Here is a 25,299-nt window from a genome sequence, read left to right as displayed (position 1 = left end):
TACCTGGGGCATGTTCTAAAGGATTTTTGCTGTATGTGGTGTACATGCAGTGCCCGGGATATACATTACTCTAAGGAATGTTCCGTGTTTAAGGTGTTTCTCCGGTAATGGTAGCAGTCTTGCAACTGAAGCAGCAGCGCTACCGATACTAGGAGCTTTTCCGGAGCTCTGGCAAGAAAAATGGAAACTCTGAGAAAAACTCACGGGAAGAGTGTCTCAGGTACTCTCTGTCCACAGGGGCTATATTTGATGCCAGCGGGAAATACCGTGTGTACAATAACTTGATCAACAACGATTTCTCCACCAATCAGAAGAATGGAACGGATGCAAGCTTGCTGAAATTGGCCTTAGCTTAACGCACACATCCATCAACAACATGCATCCCCTGGACTCTTTGGTGGAACGTTGGCAGAACCCCTCTCTGTGGCCATTTTCGCACATGGGCAAGATGCCACATTGCCACAGCCCTGGTCTACACCCTCAGCATCTTCTGCCCTCAGTGGACTTCCACATGGTGTGCCACTCCCGGGAAGATGGCGAGTTTCCCTGAGCAGGGATGGGGAGCATTTGCAGGTCTGGAGGATTGTGCCGCGGTGTTCGCCAGGCTGGAGATGCACCGAGACAAATACCAGAACTATGCCATCGGGGTAAAGGCCTCCTATCCAAACAATCTTCTTTAGAACTTTGCCAGCGAGCGTAATGAAACCAACTACATCCTGGTCATCGACATGGCACCAGTGCCGACCTCCACCAGCAGTTCCTGGCGCTGGTCATGAGACGTGAACCTGCTACAGACGAGGTCATCGTCCTGCATGCCTTTGAGATCTGCCATGTACACAAGATGCCTGCCACCAAGTCGGAGCTGGCACAGCTGTACCAGGTGGGAGAGGTGCAGCCCTTCTATGAGGTGCCGTACCCACAGTGCCAGGCCCCCACCAACTACTCTAGTGGGTGAACAGACATAGCCAAGGCTTGGGGCCCCTGGACGTGACCTATACATTATCCTGGGTGGACCCCTGAGGAGCCCTTCTACATTGGGCCCCACACCGTGCCCCTGTCGATGACTTCAGGCAGTATGGCTTTAACCACATCAGCCAGGTATGTATTGTATGGATAAAAGTAGCCAGTTACTCACAGTAGTGGGGACGCGACAGGTGTGTGTATGGTTGAAAACAGGTAGGACTACATTACATTATCAACAGACACTGCAGAGATTCTTGCACAAGCGGTATAATATACATAAACAAAGATTTGTCGACGAGGATGGGATTCGAACCCACGCGTGCAGAGCACAATGGATTAGCAGTCCATCGCCTTAACCACTCAGCCACCTCGTCCTCTGAGTCACATCATAAGCCAAAACCCTATTTATCTTAAGCGTAAGGGGATATTTGGGTTATGTTAGGAAACCAAATAGCATATTTGAACATGCAGTTGTTCGCTACAAACACAATAAATTGTCCATTTTTATGTCGAACTAGCTAGCTACGTGCCCTTCTATACTAGGGTTTGTGGTAGGAAAGCGGAGGCGTGCACCACAACAAGGTTGTCACTAGTTACCACAGCCACAAAGTCATAAACGCCGTCTATTTATACAATGTATCCGCTTAAAATCTGATTTTAAACTGAACCACAACCACACTGCTTACCTTATGTCTACCTTTAACATCACAATAAATTATGACCAAAAAGCACGTTTTGTTTTCATTCATTGTTGCGATATAGTCAACTTTGTGGATGTGCTATCTAGTGGAAACCCCACCATTCTCCAAATGTGTTTTTAATGCTATGAGATTGACCCGTGCAATGATTTCACGACTGAAAATCTTATCGAATCCTAAACAGCACTGCGTGATGTCAGCGGCACGAGACAGTCGGGGAGAGCCCCCATAAATAAATTCGAAATCAGCTCCGTGTAACTAGTTAGCCACCTAGCAGTGGTCCATTTTATACCTACCTGGGGCATGTTCCTAAAGGATTTTGCTGTATGTGGTGTACATGCAGTGCCGGGAATACATTACTCTAAGGAATGTTCCGTGTTTAAAGGTGTTTCTCCGGTAATGGTAGCAGTCTTGCAACTGAAGCAGCAGCGCTACCGATACTAGGAGCTTTTCGGAACTCTGGCAAGAAAAATGGAAACTCTGAGAGAAAAACTCACGGGAAGAGTGTCTCAGGTACTCTCTGTCCACAGGGCTATATTTGATGCCAGCGGGAAATACCGTGTGTACAATAACTTGATCAACAGCGATTTCTCCACCAATCAGAAGAATGGACGGATGCAAGCTTGCACAAATTGGCCTTAGCAACGCACACATCCATCAACAACTTGCATCCCCTGGACTCTTTGGTGGAACGTTGGCAGAACCCTCTCTCTGTGGCCATTTTCGCACATGGGCAAGATGCCACATTGCCACAGCCCTGGTCTACACCCTCAGCATCTTCTGCCCTCAGTGGACTTCCACATGGTGTGCCCTCCGGGAAGATGGCGGGTTTCCCTGAGCAGGAGCAGGGAGCATTTGCAGGTCTGGAGGATTGTGTGTGTTCGCCAGGCTGGAGATGCACCCGAGACAAATACCAGAACTATGCCATCGGGGGTAAGGCCTCCTATCCAAACAATCTTCTTTAGAACTTTGCCAGCGGGCGTAATGGAAGCCAACTACATCCTGGTCATCGACATGGCACCAGTGCCGACCTCCACCAGCAGTTCCTGGCGCTGGTCATGAGGCGTGAACCTGCTACAGACGAGGTCATCGTCCTGCATGCCTTTGAGATCTGCCATGTACACAAGATGCCTGCCACCAAGTCGGGCTGGCACAGCTGTACCAGGTGGGAGAGGTGCAGCCCTTCTATGAGGTGCCGTACCCACAGTGCAGGCCCCACCAACTACTCCTAGTGGGTGAACAGACATAGCCAGCTTGGGGCCCCTGGACGTGACCTATACATTATCCTGGGTGGACCCTGGGAGCCCTTCTACATTGGGCCCCACACCGTGCCCCTGTCTACGACGGCTCAGGCAGTATGGCTTTAACCACATCAGCCAGGTATGTATTGTATGGATAAAAGTAGCCAGTTACTCACAGTAGTGAGGGCCAACGACAGGTGTGTGTATGGTTGAAAACAGGTAGGACTACATTACATTATCCAACAGACACTGCAGAGATTCTTGCACAAGCGGTATAATATACATAAACAAAGATTTGTCGACGAGGATGGGATTCGAACCCACGCGTGCAGAGCACAATGGATTAGCAGTCCATCGCCTTAACCACTCGGCCACCTCGTCCTCTGAGTCACATCATAAGCCAAAACCCTATTTATCTTAAACGTAAGGGGGATATTTGGGTTATGTTAGGAAACCAAATAGCATATTTGAACATGCAGTTGTTCGCTACAAACACAATAAATTGTCCATTTTGTCGAACTAGCTAGCTCGTGCCCTTCTATACTAGGGTTTGTGGTAGGAAGCGGAGACGTGCACCACAACAAGGTTGTCACTAGTTACCACAGCCACAAAGTCATAAGCGCCGTCTATTTATACAATGTATCCGCTTAAAATCTGATTTTAAACTGAACCACAACCACACTGCTTACCTTATGTCTACCTTTAACATCACAATAAATTATGACCAAAAGCACGTTTTTGTTTTCATTCATTGTTGCGATATAGTCAACTTTGTGGATGTGCTATCTAAGTGGAAACCCACCATTCTCCAAATGTGTTTTTTAATGCTATGAGATTGACCCGTGCAATGATTTCCGACTGAAAATCTTATCGAATCCTACGGCAGCACTGCGTGATGTCAGCGACGCGAGACAGTCGAGGAGGCCCCCATAAATAAATTCGAAATCAGCTCCGTGTAACTAGTTAGCCACCTAGCAGTGGTCAATTTTATACCTACCTGGGGCATGTTCCTAAAGGATTTTGCTGTATGTGGTGTACATGCAGTGCCGGAATACATTACTCTAAGGGAATGTTCCGTGTTTAAGGTGTTTCTCCGGTAATGGTAGCAGTCTTGCAACTGAAGCAGCAGTGCTACCGATACTAGGAGCTTTTCCGGAGCTCTGGCAAGAAAAATGGAAACTCTGAGAAAAACTCACGGGAAGAGTGTCTCAGGTACTCTCTGTCCACAGGGCTATATTTGATGCCAGCGGGGAAATACCGTGTGTACAATAACTTGATCAACAGCGATTTCTCCACCAATCAGAAGAATGGAACGGATGCAAGCTTGCACAATTGGCCTTAAGCAACGCACACATCCATCAACAACTTGCATCCCCTGGACTCTTTGGTGGAACGTTGGCAGAACCCTCTCTCTGTGGCCATTTTCGCACATGGGCAAGATGCCACATTGCCACAGCCCTGGTCTACACCCTCAGCATCTTCTGCCCTCAGTGGACTTCCACATGGTGTGCCACTCCGGGAAGATGGCGAGTTTCCCTGAGCAGGAGCAGGAGCATTTTGCAGGTCTGGAGGATTGTGCCGCGGTGTTAGCCAGGCTGGAGATGCACCGAGACAAATACCAGAACTATGCCATCGGGGTAAGGCCTCCTATCCAAACAATCTTCTTTAGAACTTTGCCAGCGGGCGTAATGGAAACCAACTACATCCTGGTCATCGACATGGCACCAGTGCCGACCTCCACCAGCAGTTCCTGGCGCTGGTCATGAGACGTGAACCTGCTACAGACGAGGTCATCGTCCTGCATGCCACCTTTGAGATCTGCCATGTACACAAGATGCCTGCCACCAAGTCGGAGCTGGCACAGCTGTACCAGGTGGGGAGAGGTGCAGCCCTTCTATGAGGTGCCGTGCCCACAGTGCCAGGCCCCACCAACTACTCCTAGTGGGTGAACAGACATAGCCAAGGCTTGGGGCCCCTGGACGTGACCTATACATTATCCTGGGTGGACCCCTGGGAGCCCTTCTACATTGGGCCCCACCCGTGCCCCTGTACGGCGGCTTCAGGCAGTATGGCTTTAACCACATCAGCCAGGTATGTATTGTATGGATAAAAGTAGCCAGTTACTCACAGTAGTGAGGACGCGACAGGTGTGTGTATGGTTGAAAACAGGTAGGACTACATTACATTATCAACAGACACTGCAGAGATTCTTGCACAGCGGTATAATATACATAAACAAAGATTTGTCGACGAGGATGGGATTCGAACCCACGCGTGCAGAGCACAACGGATTAGCAGTCCATCGCCTTAACCACTCGGCCACCTCGTCCTCTGAGTCACATCATATGCCAAAACCCTATTTATCTTAAACGTAAGGGGGATATTTGGGTTATGTTAGGAAACCAAATAGCATATTTGAACATGCAGTTGTTAGCTACAAACACAATAAATTGTCCATTTTATGTCGAACTAGCTAGCTACGTGCCCTTCTATACTAGGGTTTGTGGTAGGAAAGCGGAGACGTGCACCACAACAAGGTTGTCACTAGTTACCACAGCCACAAAGTCATAAACGCCGTCTATTTATACAATGTATCCGCTTAAAATCTGATTTTAAACTGAACCACAACCACACTGCTTACCTTATGTCTACCTTTAACATCACAATAAATTATGACCAAAAAGCACGTTTTTGTTTTCATTCATTGTTGCGATATAGTCAACTTTGTGGATGTGCTATCTAGTGGAAACCCCACCATTCTCCAAATGTGTTTTTTAATGCTATGAGATTGACCCGTGCAATGATTTCACGACTGAAAATCTTATCGAATCCTACGGCAGCACTGCGTGATGTCAACGGCACGAGACAGTCGAGGAGAGCCCCCCATAAATAAATTCCGAAATCAGCTCCGTGTAACTAGTTAGCCACCTAGCAGTGGTCAATTTTATACCTACCTGGGGCATGTTCCTAAAGGATTTTTGCTGTATGTGGTGTACATGCAGTGCCCGGGAATACATTACTCTAAGGAATGTTCCGTGTTTAAGGTGTTTCTCCGGTAATGGTAGCAGTCTTGCAACTGAAGCAGCAGCGCTACCGATACTAGGAGCTTTTCCGGAGCTCTGGCAAGAAAAATGGAAACTCTGAGAAAAACTCACGGGAAGAGTGTCTCAGGTACTCTCTGTCCACAGGGGCTATATTTGATGCCAGCGGGAAATACCGTGTGTACAATAACTTGATCAACAGCGATTTCTCCACCAATCAGAAGAATGGAACGGATGCAAGCTTGCACAAATTGGCCTTAGCAACGCACACATCCATCAACAACTTGCATCCCCTGGACTCTTTGGTGGAACGTTGGCAGAACCCTCTCTCTGTGGCCATTTTCGCATGGGCAAGATGCCACATTTGCCACAGCCCTGGTCTACACCCTCAGCATCTTCTGCCCTCAGTGGACTTTCACATGGTGTGCCACTCCGGGAAGATGGCGAGTTTCCCTGAGCAGGAACAGGAGCATTTTGCAGGTCTGGAGGATTGTGCCGCGGTGTTCGCCAGGCTGGAGATGCACCGAGACAAATACCAGAACTATGCCATCGGGGTAAGGCCTCCTATCCAAACAATCTTCTTTAGAACTTTGCCAGCGGCGTAATGGAAGCCAACTACATCCTGGTCATCGACATGGCACCAGTGCCGACCTCCACCAGCAGTTCCTGGCGCTGGTCATGAGACGTGAACCTGCTACAGACGAGGTCATCGTCCTGCATGCCTTTGAGATCTGCCATGTACACAAGATGCCTGCCACCAAGTCGGAGCTGGCACAGCTGTACCAGGTGGGAGAGGTGCAGCCCTTCTATGAGGTGCCGTACCCACAGTGCCAGGCCCCCACCAACTACTCCTAGTGGGTGAACAGACATAGCCAAGGCTTGGGGCCCCTGGACGTGACCTATACATTATCCTGGGTGGACCCCTGGGAGCCCTTCTACATTGGGCCCCACACCGTGCCCCTGTCGACGGCTTCAGGCAGTATGGCTTTAACCACATCAGCCAGGTATGTATTGTATGGATAAAAGTAGCCAGTTACTCACAGTAGTGAGGGGACGCGACAGGTGTGTGTATGGTTGAAAACAGGTAGGACTACATTACATTATCAACAGACACTGCAGAGATTCTTGCACAGCGGTATAATATACATAAACAAAGATTTGTCGACGAGGATGGGATTCGAACCCACGCGTGCAGAGCACAATGGATTAGCAGTCCATCGCCTTAACCACTCGGCCACCTCGTCCTCTGAGTCACATCATAAGCCAAAACCCCTATTTATCTTAAACGTAAGGGGGATATTTGGGTTATGTTAGGAAACCAAATAGCATATTTGAACATGCAGTTGTTCGCTACAAACACAATAAATTGTCCATTTTATGTCGAACTAGCTAGCTACGTGCCCTTCTATACTAGGGTTTGTGGTAGGAAAGCGGAGACGTGCACCACAACAAGGTTGTCACTAGTTACCACAGCCACAAAGTCATAAACGCCGTCTATTTATACAATGTATCCGCTTAAAATCTGATTTTAAACTGAACCACAACCACACTGCTTACCTTATGTCTACCTTTAACATCACAATAAATTATGACCAAAAAGCACGTTTTTGTTTTCATTCATTGTTGCGATATAGTCAACTTTGTGGATGTGCTATCTAGTGGAAACCCCACCATTCTCCAAATGTGTTTTTTAATGCTATGAGATTGACCCGTGCAATGATTTCACGACTGAAAATCTTATCGAATCCTACGGCAGCACTGCGTGATGTCAACGGCACGAGACAGTCGAGGAGAGCCCCCCATAAATAAATTCCGAAATCAGCTCCGTGTAACTAGTTAGCCACCTAGCAGTGGTCAATTTATACCTACCTGGGGCATGTTCCTAAAGGATTTTGCTGTATGTGGTGTACATGCAGTGCCCGGGAATACATTACTCTAAGGAATGTTCCGTGTTTAAGGTGTTTCTCCGGTAATGGTAGCAGTCTTGCAACTGAAGCAGCAGCGCTACCGATACTAGGAGCTTTTCCGGAGCTCTGGCAAGAAAAATGGAAACTCTGAGAAAAACTCACGGGAAGAGTGTCTCAGGTACTCTCTGTCCACAGGGGCTATATTTGATGCCAGCGGGAAATACCGTGTGTACAATAACTTGATCAACAGCGATTTCTCCACCAATCAGAAGAATGGAACGGATGCAAGCTTGCACAAATTGGCCTTAGCAACGCACACATCCATCAACAACTTGCATCCCCTGGACTCTTTGGTGGAACGTTGGCAGAACCCTCTCTCTGTGGCCATTTTCGCACATGGGCAAGATGCCACATTTGCCACAGCCCTGGTCTACACCCTCAGCATCTTCTGCCCTCAGTGGACTTCCACATGGTGTGCCACTCCGGGAAGATGGCGAGTTTCCCTGAGCAGGAACGGGAGCATTTTGCAGGTCTGGAGGATTGTGCCGCGGTGTTCGCCAGGCTGGAGATGCACCGAGACAAATACCAGAACTATGCCATCGGGGGTAAGGCCTCCTATCCAAACAATCTTCTTTAGAACTTTGCCAGCGGCGTAATGGAAGCCAACTACATCCTGGTCATCGACATGGCACCAGTGCCGACCTCCACCAGCAGTTCCTGGCGCTGGTCATGAGACGTGAACCTGCTACAGACGAGGTCATCGTCCTGCATGCCTTTGAGATCTGCCATGTACACAAGATGCCTGCCACCAAGTCGGAGCTGGCACAGCTGTACCAGGTGGGAGAGGTGCAGCCCTTCTATGAGGTGCCGTACCCACAGTGCCAGGCCCCCACCAACTACTCCTAGTGGGTGAACAGACATAGCCAAGGCTTGGGGCCCCTGGACGTGACCTATACATTATCCTGGGTGGACCCCTGGGAGCCCTTCTACATTGGGCCCCACACCGTGCCCCTGTACGACGGCTTCAGGCAGTATGGCTTTAACCACATCAGCCAGGTATGTATTGTATGGATAAAAGTAGCCAGTTACTCACAGTAGTGAGGGGACGCGACAGGTGTGTGTATGGTTGAAAACAGGTAGGACTACATTACATTATCAACAGACACTGCAGAGATTCTTGCACAGCGGTATAATATACATAAACAAAGATTTGTCGACGAGGATGGGATTCGAACCCACGCGTGCAGAGCACAATGGATTAGCAGTCCATCGCCTTAACCACTCGGCCACCTCGTCCTCTGAGTCACATCATAAGCCAAAACCCCTATTTATCTTAAACGTAAGGGGGATATTTGGGTTATGTTAGGAAACCAAATAGCATATTTGAACATGCAGTTGTTCGCTACAAACACAATAAATTGTCCATTTTATGTCGAACTAGCTAGCTACGTGCCCTTCTATACTAGGGTTTGTGGTAGGAAAGCGGAGACGTGCACCACAACAAGGTTGTCACTAGTTACCACAGCCACAAAGTCATAAACGCCGTCTATTTATACAATGTATCCGCTTAAAATCTGATTTTAAACTGAACCACAACCACACTGCTTACCTTATGTCTACCTTTAACATCACAATAAATTATGACCAAAAAGCACGTTTTTGTTTTCATTCATTGTTGCGATATAGTCAACTTTGTGGATGTGCTATCTAGTGGAAACCCCACCATTCTCCAAATGTGTTTTTTAATGCTATGAGATTGACCCGTGCAATGATTTCACGACTGAAAATCTTATCGAATCCTACGGCAGCACTGCGTGATGTCAACGGCACGAGACAGTCGAGGAGAGCCCCCCCATAAATAAATTCCCGAAATCAGCTCCGTGTAACTAGTTAGCCACCTAGCAGTGGTCAATTTTATACCTACCTGGGGCATGTTCCTAAAGGATTTTGCTGTATGTGGTGTACATGCAGTGCCCGGGAATACATTACTCTAAGGAATGTTCCGTGTTTAAGGTGTTTCTCCGGTAATGGTAGCAGTCTTGCAACTGAAGCAGCAGCGCTACCGATACTAGGAGCTTTTCCGGAGCTCTGGCAAGAAAAATGGAAACTCTGAGAAAAACTCACGGGAAGAGTGTCTCAGGTACTCTCTGTCCACAGGGGCTATATTTGATGCCAGCGGGAAATACCGTGTGTACAATAACTTGATCAACAGCGATTTCTCCACCAATCAGAAGAATGGAACGGATGCAAGCTTGCACAAATTGGCCTTAGCAACGCACACATCCATCAACAACTTGCATCCCCTGGACTCTTTGGTGGAACGTTGGCAGAACCCTCTCTCTGTGGCCATTTTCGCACATGGGCAAGATGCCACATTTGCCACAGCCCTGGTCTACACCCTCAGCATCTTCTGCCCTCAGTGGACTTCCACATGGTGTGCCACTCCGGGAAGATGGCGAGTTTCCCTGAGCAGGAACGGGAGCATTTTGCAGGTCTGGAGGATTGTGCCGCGGTGTTCGCCAGGCTGGAGATGCACCGAGACAAATACCAGAACTATGCCATCGGGGGTAAGGCCTCCTATCCAAACAATCTTCTTTAGAACTTTGCCAGCGGCGTAATGGAAGCCAACTACATCCTGGTCATCGACATGGCACCAGTGCCGACCTCCACCAGCAGTTCCTGGCGCTGGTCATGAGACGTGAACCTGCTACAGACGAGGTCATCGTCCTGCATGCCTTTGAGATCTGCCATGTACACAAGATGCCTGCCACCAAGTCGGAGCTGGCACAGCTGTACCAGGTGGGAGAGGTGCAGCCCTTCTATGAGGTGCCGTACCCACAGTGCCAGGCCCCCACCAACTACTCCTAGTGGGTGAACAGACATAGCCAAGGCTTGGGGCCCCTGGACGTGACCTATACATTATCCTGGGTGGACCCCTGGGAGCCCTTCTACATTGGGCCCCACACCGTGCCCCTGTACGACGGCTTCAGGCAGTATGGCTTTAACCACATCAGCCAGGTATGTATTGTATGGATAAAAGTAGCCAGTTACTCACAGTAGTGAGGGGACGCGACAGGTGTGTGTATGGTTGAAAACAGGTAGGACTACATTACATTATCAACAGACACTGCAGAGATTCTTGCACAGCGGTATAATATACATAAACAAAGATTTGTCGACGAGGATGGGATTCGAACCCACGCGTGCAGAGCACAATGGATTAGCAGTCCATCGCCTTAACCACTCGGCCACCTCGTCCTCTGAGTCACATCATAAGCCAAAACCCCTATTTATCTTAAACGTAAGGGGGATATTTGGGTTATGTTAGGAAACCAAATAGCATATTTGAACATGCAGTTGTTCGCTACAAACACAATAAATTGTCCATTTTATGTCGAACTAGCTAGCTACGTGCCCTTCTATACTAGGGTTTGTGGTAGGAAAGCGGAGACGTGCACCACAACAAGGTTGTCACTAGTTACCACAGCCACAAAGTCATAAACGCCGTCTATTTATACAATGTATCCGCTTAAAATCTGATTTTAAACTGAACCACAACCACACTGCTTACCTTATGTCTACCTTTAACATCACAATAAATTATGACCAAAAAGCACGTTTTTGTTTTCATTCATTGTTGCGATATAGTCAACTTTGTGGATGTGCTATCTAGTGGAAACCCCACCATTCTCCAAATGTGTTTTTTAATGCTATGAGATTGACCCGTGCAATGATTTCACGACTGAAAATCTTATCGAATCCTACGGCAGCACTGCGTGATGTCAACGGCACGAGACAGTCGAGGAGAGCCCCCCCATAAATAAATTCCCGAAATCAGCTCCGTGTAACTAGTTAGCCACCTAGCAGTGGTCAATTTTATACCTACCTGGGGCATGTTCCTAAAGGATTTTGCTGTATGTGGTGTACATGCAGTGCCCGGGAATACATTACTCTAAGGAATGTTCCGTGTTTAAGGTGTTTCTCCGGTAATGGTAGCAGTCTTGCAACTGAAGCAGCAGCGCTACCGATACTAGGAGCTTTTCCGGAGCTCTGGCAAGAAAAATGGAAACTCTGAGAAAAACTCACGGGAAGAGTGTCTCAGGTACTCTCTGTCCACAGGGGCTATATTTGATGCCAGCGGGAAATACCGTGTGTACAATAACTTGATCAACAGCGATTTCTCCACCAATCAGAAGAATGGAACGGATGCAAGCTTGCACAAATTGGCCTTAGCAACGCACACATCCATCAACAACTTGCATCCCCTGGACTCTTTGGTGGAACGTTGGCAGAACCCTCTCTCTGTGGCCATTTTCGCACATGGGCAAGATGCCACATTTGCCACAGCCCTGGTCTACACCCTCAGCATCTTCTGCCCTCAGTGGACTTCCACATGGTGTGCCACTCCGGGAAGATGGCGAGTTTCCCTGAGCAGGAACGGGAGCATTTTGCAGGTCTGGAGGATTGTGCCGCGGTGTTCGCCAGGCTGGAGATGCACCGAGACAAATACCAGAACTATGCCATCGGGGGTAAGGCCTCCTATCCAAACAATCTTCTTTAGAACTTTGCCAGCGGCGTAATGGAAGCCAACTACATCCTGGTCATCGACATGGCACCAGTGCCGACCTCCACCAGCAGTTCCTGGCGCTGGTCATGAGACGTGAACCTGCTACAGACGAGGTCATCGTCCTGCATGCCTTTGAGATCTGCCATGTACACAAGATGCCTGCCACCAAGTCGGAGCTGGCACAGCTGTACCAGGTGGGAGAGGTGCAGCCCTTCTATGAGGTGCCGTACCCACAGTGCCAGGCCCCCACCAACTACTCCTAGTGGGTGAACAGACATAGCCAAGGCTTGGGGCCCCTGGACGTGACCTATACATTATCCTGGGTGGACCCCTGGGAGCCCTTCTACATTGGGCCCCACACCGTGCCCCTGTACGACGGCTTCAGGCAGTATGGCTTTAACCACATCAGCCAGGTATGTATTGTATGGATAAAAGTAGCCAGTTACTCACAGTAGTGAGGGGACGCGACAGGTGTGTGTATGGTTGAAAACAGGTAGGACTACATTACATTATCAACAGACACTGCAGAGATTCTTGCACAGCGGTATAATATACATAAACAAAGATTTGTCGACGAGGATGGGATTCGAACCCACGCGTGCAGAGCACAATGGATTAGCAGTCCATCGCCTTAACCACTCGGCCACCTCGTCCTCTGAGTCACATCATAAGCCAAAACCCCTATTTATCTTAAACGTAAGGGGGATATTTGGGTTATGTTAGGAAACCAAATAGCATATTTGAACATGCAGTTGTTCGCTACAAACACAATAAATTGTCCATTTTATGTCGAACTAGCTAGCTACGTGCCCTTCTATACTAGGGTTTGTGGTAGGAAAGCGGAGACGTGCACCACAACAAGGTTGTCACTAGTTACCACAGCCACAAAGTCATAAACGCCGTCTATTTATACAATGTATCCGCTTAAAATCTGATTTTAAACTGAACCACAACCACACTGCTTACCTTATGTCTACCTTTAACATCACAATAAATTATGACCAAAAAGCACGTTTTTGTTTTCATTCATTGTTGCGATATAGTCAACTTTGTGGATGTGCTATCTAGTGGAAACCCCACCATTCTCCAAATGTGTTTTTTAATGCTATGAGATTGACCCGTGCAATGATTTCACGACTGAAAATCTTATCGAATCCTACGGCAGCACTGCGTGATGTCAACGGCACGAGACAGTCGAGGAGAGCCCCCCCATAAATAAATTCCCGAAATCAGCTCCGTGTAACTAGTTAGCCACCTAGCAGTGGTCAATTTTATACCTACCTGGGGCATGTTCCTAAAGGATTTTGCTGTATGTGGTGTACATGCAGTGCCCGGGAATACATTACTCTAAGGAATGTTCCGTGTTTAAGGTGTTTCTCCGGTAATGGTAGCAGTCTTGCAACTGAAGCAGCAGCGCTACCGATACTAGGAGCTTTTCCGGAGCTCTGGCAAGAAAAATGGAAACTCTGAGAAAAACTCACGGGAAGAGTGTCTCAGGTACTCTCTGTCCACAGGGGCTATATTTGATGCCAGCGGGAAATACCGTGTGTACAATAACTTGATCAACAGCGATTTCTCCACCAATCAGAAGAATGGAACGGATGCAAGCTTGCACAAATTGGCCTTAGCAACGCACACATCCATCAACAACTTGCATCCCCTGGACTCTTTGGTGGAACGTTGGCAGAACCCTCTCTCTGTGGCCATTTTCGCACATGGGCAAGATGCCACATTTGCCACAGCCCTGGTCTACACCCTCAGCATCTTCTGCCCTCAGTGGACTTCCACATGGTGTGCCACTCCGGGAAGATGGCGAGTTTCCCTGAGCAGGAACGGGAGCATTTTGCAGGTCTGGAGGATTGTGCCGCGGTGTTCGCCAGGCTGGAGATGCACCGAGACAAATACCAGAACTATGCCATCGGGGTAAGGCCTCCTATCCAAACAATCTTCTTTAGAACTTTGCCAGCGGCGTAATGGAAGCCAACTACATCCTGGTCATCGACATGGCACCAGTGCCGACCTCCACCAGCAGTTCCTGGCGCTGGTCATGAGACGTGAACCTGCTACAGACGAGGTCATCGTCCTGCATGCCTTTGAGATCTGCCATGTACACAAGATGCCTGCCACCAAGTCGGAGCTGGCACAGCTGTACCAGTTGGGAGAGGTGCAGCCCTTCTATGAGGTGCCGTACCCCACCAACTACTCCTAGTGGGTGAACAGACATAGCCAAGGCTTGGGGCCCCTGGACGTGACCTATACATTATCCTGGGTGGACCCCTGGGAGCCCTTCTACATTGGGCCCCACACCGTGCCCCTGTACGACGGCTTCAGGCAGTATGGCTTTAACCACATCAGCCAGGTATGTATTGAATGGATAAAAGTAGCCAGTTACTCACAGTAGTGAGGGGACGCGACAGGTGTGTGTATGGTTGAAAACAGGTAGGACTACATTACATTATCAACAGACACTGCAGAGATTCTTGCACAGCGGTATAATATACATAAACAAAGATTTGTCGACGAGGATGGGATTCGAACCCACGCGTGCAGAGCACAATGGATTAGCAGTCCATCGCCTTAACCACTCGGCCACCTCGTCCTCTGAGTCACATCATAAGCCAAAACCCCTATTTATCTTAAACGTAAGGGGATATTTGGGTTATGTTAGGAAACCAAATAGCATATTTGAACATGCAGTTGTTCGCTACAAACACAATAAATTGTCCATTTTATGTCGAACTAGCTAGCTACGTGCCCTTCTATACTAGGGTTTGTGGTAGGAAAGCGGAGACGTGCACCACAACAAGGTTGTCACTAGTTACCACAGCCACAAAGTCATAAACGCCGTCTATTTATACAATGTATCCGCTTAAAATCTGATTTTAAACTGAACCACAACCACACTGCTTACCTTATGTCTACCTTTAACATCACAATAAATTATGACCAAAAAGCACGTTTTTGTTTTCATTCATTGTTGCGATATAGTCAACTTTGTGGATGTGCTATCTAGTGGAAACCCCACCATTCTCCAAATGTGTTTTTAATGCTATGAGATTGACCCGTGCAATGATTTCACGACTGAAAATCTTATCGAATCCTACGGCAGCACTGCGTGATGTCAACGGCACGAGACAGTCGAGGAGAGCCCCCCATAAATAAATTCCGAAATCAGCTCCGTGTAACTAGTTAGCCACCTAGCAGTGGTCAATTTTATACCTACCTGGGGCATGTTCCTAAAGGATTTTGCTGTATGTGGTGTACATGCAGTGCCCGGGAATACATTACTCTAAGGAATGTTCCGTGTTTAAGGTGTTTCTCCGGTAATGGTAGCAGTCTTGCAACTGAAGCAGCAGCGCTACCGATACTAGGAGCTTTTCCGGAGCTCTGGCAAGAAAAATGGAAACTCTGAGAAAAACTCACGGGAAGAGTGTCTCAGGTACTCTCTGTCCACAGGGGCTATATTTGATGCCAGCGGGAAATACCGTGTGTACAATAACTTGATCAACAGCGATTTCTCCACCAATCAGAAGAATGGAACGGATGCAAGCTTGCACAAATTGGCCTTAGCAACGCACACATCCATCAACAACTTGCATCCCCTGGACTCTTTGGTGGAACGTTGGCAGAACCCTCTCTCTGTGGCCATTTTCGCACATGGGCAAGATGCCACATTTGCCACAGCCCTGGTCTACACCCTCAGCATCTTCTGCCCTCAGTGGACTTCCACATGGTGTGCCACTCCGGGAAGATGGCGAGTTTCCCTGAGCAGGAACGGGAGCATTTTGCAGGTCTGGAGGATTGTGCCGCGGTGTTCGCCAGGCTGGAGATGCACCGAGACAAATACCAGAACTATGCCATCGGGGTAAGGCCTCCTATCCAAACAATCTTCTTTAGAACTTTGCCAGCGGCGTAATGGAAGCCAACTACATCCTGGTCATCGACATGGCACCAGTGCCGACCTCCACCAGCAGTTCCTGGCGCTGGTCATGAGACGTGAACCTGCTACAGACGAGGTCATCGTCCTGCATGCCTTTGAGATCTGCCATGTACACAAGATGCCTGCCACCAAGTCGGAGCTGGCACAGCTGTACCAGGTGGGAGAGGTGCAGCCCTTCTATGAGGTGCCGTACCCACAGTGCCAGGCCCCCACCAACTACTCCTAGTGGGTGAACAGACATAGCCAAGGCTTGGGGCCCCTGGACGTGACCTATACATTATCCTGGGTGGACCCCTGGGAGCCCTTCTACATTGGGCCCCACACCGTGCCCCTGTACGACGGCTTCAGGCAGTATGGCTTTAACCACATCAGCCAGGTATGTATTGTATGGATAAAAGTAGCCAGTTACTCACAGTAGTGAGGGGACGCGACAGGTGTGTGTATGGTTGAAAACAGGTAGGACTACATTACATTATCAACAGACACTGCAGAGATTCTTGCACAGCGGTATAATATACATAAACAAAGATTTGTCGACGAGGATGGGATTCGAACCCACGCGTGCAGAGCACAATGGATTAGCAGTCCATCGCCTTAACCACTCGGCCACCTCGTCCTCTGAGTCACATCATAAGCCAAAACCCCTATTTATCTTAAACGTAAGGGGGATATTTGGGTTATGTTAGGAAACCAAATAGCATATTTGAACATGCAGTTGTTCGCTACAAACACAATAAATTGTCCATTTTATGTCGAACTAGCTAGCTACGTGCCCTTCTATACTAGGGTTTGTGGTAGGAAAGCGGAGACGTGCACCACAACAAGGTTGTCACTAGTTACCACAGCCACAAAGTCATAAACGCCGTCTATTTATACAATGTATCCGCTTAAAATCTGATTTTAAACTGAACCACAACCACACTGCTTACCTTATGTCTACCTTTAACATCACAATAAATTATGACCAAAAAGCACGTTTTTGTTTTCATTCATTGTTGCGATATAGTCAACTTTGTGGATGTGCTATCTAGTGGAAACCCCACCATTCTCCAAATGTGTTTTTTAATGCTATGAGATTGACCCGTGCAATGATTTCACGACTGAAAATCTTATCGAATCCTACGGCAGCACTGCGTGATGTCAACGGCACGAGACAGTCGAGGAGAGCCCCCCATAAATAAATTCCGAAATCAGCTCCGTGTAACTAGTTAGCCACCTAGCAGTGGTCAATTTTATACCTACCTGGGGCATGTTCCTAAAGGATTTTGCTGTATGTGGTGTACATGCAGTGCCCGGGAATACATTACTCTAAGGAATGTTCCGTGTTTAAGGTGTTTCTCCGGTAATGGTAGCAGTCTTGCAACTGAAGCAGCAGCGCTACCGATACTAGGAGCTTTTCCGGAGCTCTGGCAAGAAAATGGAAACTCTGAGAAAAACTCACGGGAAGAGTGTCTCAGGTACTCTCTGTCCACAGGGGCTATATTTGATGCCAGCGGGAAATACCGTGTGTACAATAACTTGATCAACAGCGATTTCTCCACCAATCAGAAGAATGGAACGGATGCAAGCTTGCACAAATTGGCCTTAGCAACGCACACATCCATCAACAACTTGCATCCCCTGGACTCTTTGGTGGAACGTTGGCAGAACCCTCTCTCTGTGGCCATTTTCGCACATGGGCAAGATGCCACATTTGCCACAGCCCTGGTCTACACCCTCAGCATCTTCTGCCCTCAGTGGACTTCCACATGGTGTGCCACTCCGGGAAGATGGCGAGTTTCCCTGAGCAGGAACGGGAGCATTTTGCAGGTCTGGAGGATTGTGCCGCGGTGTTCGCCAGGCTGGAGATGCACCGAGACAAATACCAGAACTATGCCATCGGGGTAAGGCCTCCTATCCAAACAATCTTCTTTAGAACTTTGCCAGCGGCGTAATGGAAGCCAACTACATCCTGGTCATCGACATGGCACCAGTGCCGACCTCCACCAGCAGTTCCTGGCGCTGGTCATGAGACGTGAACCTGCTACAGACGAGGTCATCGTCCTGCATGCCTTTGAGATCTGCCATGTACACAAGATGCCTGCCACCAAGTCGGAGCTGGCACAGCTGTACCAGGTGGGAGAGGTGCAGCCCTTCTATGAGGTGCCGTACCCACAGTGCCAGGCCCCCACCAACTACTCCTAGTGGGTGAACAGACATAGCCAAGGCTTGGGGCCCCTGGACGTGACCTATACATTATCCTGGGTGGACCCCTGGGAGCCCTTCTACATTGGGCCCCACACCGTGCCCCTGTACGACGGCTTCAGGCAGTATGGCTTTAACCACATCAGCCAGGTATGTATTGTATGGATAAAAGTAGCCAGTTACTCACAGTAGTGAGGGGACGCGACAGGTGTGTGTATGGTTGAAAACAGGTAGGACTACATTACATTATCAACAGACACTGCAGAGATTCTTGCACAGCGGTATAATATACATAAACAAAGATTTGTCGACGAGGATGGGATTCGAACCCACGCGTGCAGAGCACAATGGATTAGCAGTCCATCGCCTTAACCACTCGGCCACCTCGTCCTCTGAGTCACATCATAAGCCAAAACCCCTATTTATCTTAAACGTAAGGGGATATTTGGGTTATGTTAGGAAACCAAATAGCATATTTGAACATGCAGTTGTTCGCTACAAACACAATAAATTGTCCATTTTATGTCGAACTAGCTAGCTACGTGCCCTTCTATACTAGGGTTTGTGGTAGGAAAGCGGAGACGTGCACCACAACAAGGTTGTCACTAGTTACCACAGCCACAAAGTCATAAACGCCGTCTATTTATACAATGTATCCGCTTAAAATCTGATTTTAAACTGAACCACAACCACACTGCTTACCTTATGTCTACCTTTAACATCACAATAAATTATGACCAAAAGCACGTTTTTGTTTTCATTCATTGTTGCGATATAGTCAACTTTGTGGATGTGCTATCTAGTGGAAACCCCACCATTCTCCAAATGTGTTTTTTAATGCTATGAGATTGACCCGTGCAATGATTTCACGACTGAAAATCTTATCGAATCCTACGGCAGCACTGCGTGATGTCAACGGCACGAGACAGTCGAGGAGAGCCCCCATAAATAAATTCGAAATCAGCTCCGTGTAACTAGTTAGCCACCTAGCAGTGGTCAATTTTATACCTACCTGGGGCATGTTCCTAAAGGATTTTGCTGTATGTGGTGTACATGCAGTGCCCGGGAATACATTACTCTAAGGAATGTTCCGTGTTTAAGGTGTTTCTCCGGTAATGGTAGCAGTCTTGCAACTGAAGCAGCAGCGCTACCGATACTAGGAGCTTTTCCGGAGCTCTGGCAAGAAAAATGGAAACTCTGAGAAAAACTCACGGGAAGAGTGTCTCAGGTACTCTCTGTCCACAGGGGCTATATTTGATGCCAGCGGGAAATACCGTGTGTACAATAACTTGATCAACAGCGATTTCTCCACCAATCAGAAGAATGGAACGGATGCAAGCTTGCACAAATTGGCCTTAGCAACGCACACATCCATCAACAACTTGCATCCCCTGGACTCTTTGGTGGAACGTTGGCAGAACCCTCTCTCTGTGGCCATTTTCGCACATGGGCAAGATGCCACATTTGCCACAGCCCTGGTCTACACCCTCAGCATCTTCTGCCCTCAGTGGACTTCCACATGGTGTGCCACTCCGGGAAGATGGCGAGTTTCCCTGAGCAGGAACGGGAGCATTTTGCAGGTCTGGAGGATTGTGCCGCGGTGTTCGCCAGGCTGGAGATGCACCGAGACAAATACCAGAACTATGCCATCGGGGGTAAGGCCTCCTATCCAAACAATCTTCTTTAGAACTTTGCCAGCGGCGTAATGGAAGCCAACTACATCCTGGTCATCGACATGGCACCAGTGCCGACCTCCACCAGCAGTTCCTGGCGCTGGTCATGAGACGTGAACCTGCTACAGACGAGGTCATCGTCCTGCATGCCTTTGAGATCTGCCATGTACACAAGATGCCTGCCACCAAGTCGGAGCTGGCACAGCTGTACCAGGTGGGAGAGGTGCAGCCCTTCTATGAGGTGCCGTACCCACAGTGCCAGGCCCCCACCAACTACTCCTAGTGGGTGAACAGACATAGCCAAGGCTTGGGGCCCCTGGACGTGACCTATACATTATCCTGGGTGGACCCCTGGGAGCCCTTCTACATTGGGCCCCACACCGTGCCCCTGTACGACGGCTTCAGGCAGTATGGCTTTAACCACATCAGCCAGGTATGTATTGTATGGATAAAAGTAGCCAGTTACTCACAGTAGTGAGGGGACGCGACAGGTGTGTGTATGGTTGAAAACAGGTAGGACTACATTACATTATCAACAGACACTGCAGAGATTCTTGCACAGCGGTATAATATACATAAACAAAGATTTGTCGACGAGGATGGGATTCGAACCCACGCGTGCAGAGCACAATGGATTAGCAGTCCATCGCCTTAACCACTCGGCCACCTCGTCCTCTGAGTCACATCATAAGCCAAAACCCCTATTTATCTTAAACGTAAGGGGGATATTTGGGTTATGTTAGGAAACCAAATAGCATATTTGAACATGCAGTTGTTCGCTACAAACACAATAAATTGTCCATTTTATGTCGAACTAGCTAGCTACGTGCCCTTCTATACTAGGGTTTGTGGTAGGAAAGCGGAGACGTGCACCACAACAAGGTTGTCACTAGTTACCACAGCCACAAAGTCATAAACGCCGTCTATTTATACAATGTATCCGCTTAAAATCTGATTTTAAACTGAACCACAACCACACTGCTTACCTTATGTCTACCTTTAACATCACAATAAATTATGACCAAAAAGCACGTTTTTGTTTTCATTCATTGTTGCGATATAGTCAACTTTGTGGATGTGCTATCTAGTGGAAACCCCACCATTCTCCAAATGTGTTTTTTAATGCTATGAGATTGACCCGTGCAATGATTTCACGACTGAAAATCTTATCGAATCCTACGGCAGCACTGCGTGATGTCAACGGCACGAGACAGTCGAGGAGAGCCCCCCCATAAATAAATTCCCGAAATCAGCTCCGTGTAACTAGTTAGCCACCTAGCAGTGGTCAATTTTATACCTACCTGGGGCATGTTCCTAAAGGATTTTGCTGTATGTGGTGTACATGCAGTGCCCGGGAATACATTACTCTAAGGAATGTTCCGTGTTTAAGGTGTTTCTCCGGTAATGGTAGCAGTCTTGCAACTGAAGCAGCAGCGCTACCGATACTAGGAGCTTTTCCGGAGCTCTGGCAAGAAAAATGGAAACTCTGAGAAAAACTCACGGGAAGAGTGTCTCAGGTACTCTCTGTCCACAGGGGCTATATTTGATGCCAGCGGGAAATACCGTGTGTACAATAACTTGATCAACAGCGATTTCTCCACCAATCAGAAGAATGGAACGGATGCAAGCTTGCACAAATTGGCCTTAGCAACGCACACATCCATCAACAACTTGCATCCCCTGGACTCTTTGGTGGAACGTTGGCAGAACCCTCTCTCTGTGGCCATTTTCGCACATGGGCAAGATGCCACATTTGCCACAGCCCTGGTCTACACCCTCAGCATCTTCTGCCCTCAGTGGACTTCCACATGGTGTGCCACTCCGGGAAGATGGCGAGTTTCCCTGAGCAGGAACGGGAGCATTTTGCAGGTCTGGAGGATTGTGCCGCGGTGTTCGCCAGGCTGGAGATGCACCGAGACAAATACCAGAACTATGCCATCGGGGTAAGGCCTCCTATCCAAACAATCTTCTTTAGAACTTTGCCAGCGGCGTAATGGAAGCCAACTACATCCTGGTCATCGACATGGCACCAGTGCCGACCTCCACCAGCAGTTCCTGGCGCTGGTCATGAGACGTGAACCTGCTACAGACGAGGTCATCGTCCTGCATGCCTTTGAGATCTGCCATGTACACAAGATGCCTGCCACCAAGTCGGAGCTGGCACAGCTGTACCAGGTGGGAGAGGTGCAGCCCTTCTATGAGGTGCCGTACCCACAGTGCCAGGCCCCCACCAACTACTCCTAGTGGGTGAACAGACATAGCCAAGGCTTGGGGCCCCTGGACGTGACCTATACATTATCCTGGGTGGACCCCTGGGAGCCCTTCTACATTGGGCCCCACACCGTGCCCCTGTACGACGGCTTCAGGCAGTATGGCTTTAACCACATCAGCCAGGTATGTATTGTATGGATAAAAGTAGCCAGTTACTCACAGTAGTGAGGGGACGCGACAGGTGTGTGTATGGTTGAAAACAGGTAGGACTACATTACATTATCAACAGACACTGCAGAGATTCTTGCACAGCGGTATAATATACATAAACAAAGATTTGTCGACGAGGATGGGATTCGAACCCACGCGTGCAGAGCACAATGGATTAGCAGTCCATCGCCTTAACCACTCGGCCACCTCGTCCTCTGAGTCACATCATAAGCCAAAACCCCTATTTATCTTAAACGTAAGGGGGATATTTGGGTTATGTTAGGAAACCAAATAGCATATTTGAACATGCAGTTGTTCGCTACAAACACAATAAATTGTCCATTTTATGTCGAACTAGCTAGCTACGTGCCCTTCTATACTAGGGTTTGTGGTAGGAAAGCGGAGACGTGCACCACAACAAGGTTGTCACTAGTTACCACAGCCACAAAGTCATAAACGCCGTCTATTTATACAATGTATCCGCTTAAAATCTGATTTTAAACTGAACCACAACCACACTGCTTACCTTATGTCTACCTTTAACATCACAATAAATTATGACCCAAAAAGCACGTTTTTGTTTTCATTCATTGTTGCGATATAGTCAACTTTGTGGATGTGCTATCTAGTGGAAACCCCACCATTCTCCAAATGTGTTTTTTAATGCTATGAGATTGACCCGTGCAATGATTTCACGACTGAAAATCTTATCGAATCCTACGGCAGCACTGCGTGATGTCAACGGCACGAGACAGTCGAGGAGAGCCCCCCCATAAATAAATTCCGAAATCAGCTCCGTGTAACTAGTTAGCCACCTAGCAGTGGTCAATTTTATACCTACCTGGGGCATGTTCCTAAAGGATTTTGCTGTATGTGGTGTACATGCAGTGCCCGGGAATACATTACTCTAAGGAATGTTCCGTGTTTAAGGTGTTTCTCCGGTAATGGTAGCAGTCTTGCAACTGAAGCAGCAGCGCTACCGATACTAGGAGCTTTTCCGGAGCTCTGGCAAGAAAAATGGAAACTCTGAGAAAAACTCACGGGAAGAGTGTCTCAGGTACTCTCTGTCCACAGGGGCTATATTTGATGCCAGCGGGAAATACCGTGTGTACAATAACTTGATCAACAGCGATTTCTCCACCAATCAGAAGAATGGAACGGATGCAAGCTTGCACAAATTGGCCTTAGCAACGCACACATCCATCAACAACTTGCATCCCCTGGACTCTTTGGTGGAACGTTGGCAGAACCCCTCTCTCTGGCCATTTTCGCACATGGGCAAGATGCCACATTTGCCACAGCCCTGGTCTACACCCTCAGCATCTTCTGCCCTCAGTGGACTTCCACATGGTGTGCCACTCCGGGAAGATGGCGAGTTTCCCTGAGCAGGAACGGGAGCATTTTGCAGGTCTGGAGGATTGTGCCGCGGTGTTCGCCAGGCTGGAGATGCACCGAGACAAATACCAGAACTATGCCATCGGGGGTAAGGCCTCCTATCCAAACAATCTTCTTTAGAACTTTGCCAGCGGCGTAATGGAAGCCAACTACATCCTGGTCATCGACATGGCACCAGTGCCGACCTCCACCAGCAGTTCCTGGCGCTGGTCATGAGACGTGAACCTGCTACAGACGAGGTCATCGTCCTGCATGCCTTTGAGATCTGCCATGTACACAAGATGCCTGCCACCAAGTCGGAGCTGGCACAGCTGTACCAGGTGGGAGAGGTGCAGCCCTTCTATGAGGTGCCGTACCCACAGTGCCAGGCCCCCACCAACTACTCCTAGTGGGTGAACAGACATAGCCAAGGCTTGGGGCCCCTGGACGTGACCTATACATTATCCTGGGTGGACCCCTGGGAGCCCTTCTACATTGGGCCCCACACCGTGCCCCTGTACGACGGCTTCAGGCAGTATGGCTTTAACCACATCAGCCAGGTATGTATTGTATGGATAAAAGTAGCCAGTTACTCACAGTAGTGAGGGGACGCGACAGGTGTGTGTATGGTTGAAAACAGGTAGGACTACATTACATTATCAACAGACACTGCAGAGATTCTTGCACAGCGGTATAATATACATAAACAAAGATTTGTCGACGAGGATGGGATTCGAACCCACGCGTGCAGAGCACAATGGATTAGCAGTCCATCGCCTTAACCACTCGGCCACCTCGTCCTCTGAGTCACATCATAAGCCAAAACCCCTATTTATCTTAAACGTAAGGGGGATATTTGGGTTATGTTAGGAAACCAAATAGCATATTTGAACATGCAGTTGTTCGCTACAAACACAATAAATTGTCCATTTTATGTCGAACTAGCTAGCTACGTGCCCTTCTATACTAGGGTTTGTGGTAGGAAAGCGGAGACGTGCACCACAACAAGGTTGTCACTAGTTACCACAGCCACAAAGTCATAAACGCCGTCTATTTATACAATGTATCCGCTTAAAATCTGATTTTAAACTGAACCACAACCACACTGCTTACCTTATGTCTACCTTTAACATCACAATAAATTATGACCAAAAAGCACGTTTTTGTTTTCATTCATTGTTGCGATATAGTCAACTTTGTGGATGTGCTATCTAGTGGAAACCCCACCATTCTCCAAATGTGTTTTTTAATGCTATGAGATTGACCCGTGCAATGATTTCACGACTGAAA

At 48.3% G+C, this 25,299-nt stretch overlaps 13 non-coding genes and 3 pseudogenes across 13 annotated transcripts; 3 read left to right on the top strand and 13 right to left on the bottom strand.

The window, feature by feature from the left end:
• Nucleotides 1-33: 33 nt before the first annotated feature.
• Nucleotides 34-1,893, top strand: LOC135572708 (beta-1,4-glucuronyltransferase 1-like; annotated as a pseudogene).
• Nucleotides 1,256-1,337, bottom strand: trnas-gcu (transfer RNA serine (anticodon GCU)). Its single transcript has one exon. It is a non-coding gene; the product is annotated as a tRNA-Ser (tRNA).
• Nucleotides 1,894-1,964: 71 nt separating the features above from the next.
• On the top strand, nt 1,965-3,083 carry LOC135572707 (beta-1,4-glucuronyltransferase 1-like; annotated as a pseudogene).
• Nucleotides 3,084-3,201: 118 nt separating this feature from the next.
• Nucleotides 3,202-3,283, bottom strand: trnas-gcu (transfer RNA serine (anticodon GCU)). Its single transcript has one exon. It is a non-coding gene; the product is annotated as a tRNA-Ser (tRNA).
• A 718-nt stretch (nt 3,284-4,001) lies between these two features.
• The window catches only part of LOC135572706 (uncharacterized), a 33,151-nt pseudogene continuing 11,853 nt past the window's right edge, over nt 4,002-25,299 (top strand).
• Nucleotides 5,150-5,231, bottom strand: trnas-gcu (transfer RNA serine (anticodon GCU)). Its single transcript has one exon. It is a non-coding gene; the product is annotated as a tRNA-Ser (tRNA).
• trnas-gcu (transfer RNA serine (anticodon GCU)) lies at nt 7,106-7,187 on the bottom strand. The gene has a single exon. It is a non-coding gene; the product is annotated as a tRNA-Ser (tRNA).
• On the bottom strand, nt 9,065-9,146 carry trnas-gcu (transfer RNA serine (anticodon GCU)). The gene has a single exon. It is a non-coding gene; the product is annotated as a tRNA-Ser (tRNA).
• trnas-gcu (transfer RNA serine (anticodon GCU)) lies at nt 11,027-11,108 on the bottom strand. The gene has a single exon. It is a non-coding gene; the product is annotated as a tRNA-Ser (tRNA).
• trnas-gcu (transfer RNA serine (anticodon GCU)) lies at nt 12,989-13,070 on the bottom strand. Its single transcript has one exon. It is a non-coding gene; the product is annotated as a tRNA-Ser (tRNA).
• trnas-gcu (transfer RNA serine (anticodon GCU)) lies at nt 14,935-15,016 on the bottom strand. Its single transcript has one exon. It is a non-coding gene; the product is annotated as a tRNA-Ser (tRNA).
• Nucleotides 16,892-16,973, bottom strand: trnas-gcu (transfer RNA serine (anticodon GCU)). Its single transcript has one exon. It is a non-coding gene; the product is annotated as a tRNA-Ser (tRNA).
• Nucleotides 18,850-18,931, bottom strand: trnas-gcu (transfer RNA serine (anticodon GCU)). The gene has a single exon. It is a non-coding gene; the product is annotated as a tRNA-Ser (tRNA).
• trnas-gcu (transfer RNA serine (anticodon GCU)) lies at nt 20,806-20,887 on the bottom strand. Its single transcript has one exon. It is a non-coding gene; the product is annotated as a tRNA-Ser (tRNA).
• Nucleotides 22,767-22,848, bottom strand: trnas-gcu (transfer RNA serine (anticodon GCU)). Its single transcript has one exon. It is a non-coding gene; the product is annotated as a tRNA-Ser (tRNA).
• On the bottom strand, nt 24,728-24,809 carry trnas-gcu (transfer RNA serine (anticodon GCU)). Its single transcript has one exon. It is a non-coding gene; the product is annotated as a tRNA-Ser (tRNA).

This window comes from Oncorhynchus nerka, linkage group LG8 (genome assembly GCF_034236695.1).
Source record: "Oncorhynchus nerka isolate Pitt River linkage group LG8, Oner_Uvic_2.0, whole genome shotgun sequence".
Lineage (NCBI taxonomy): Eukaryota > Metazoa > Chordata > Actinopteri > Salmoniformes > Salmonidae > Oncorhynchus > Oncorhynchus nerka.
This window is presented reverse-complemented; position numbering and strand designations above follow the sequence as displayed.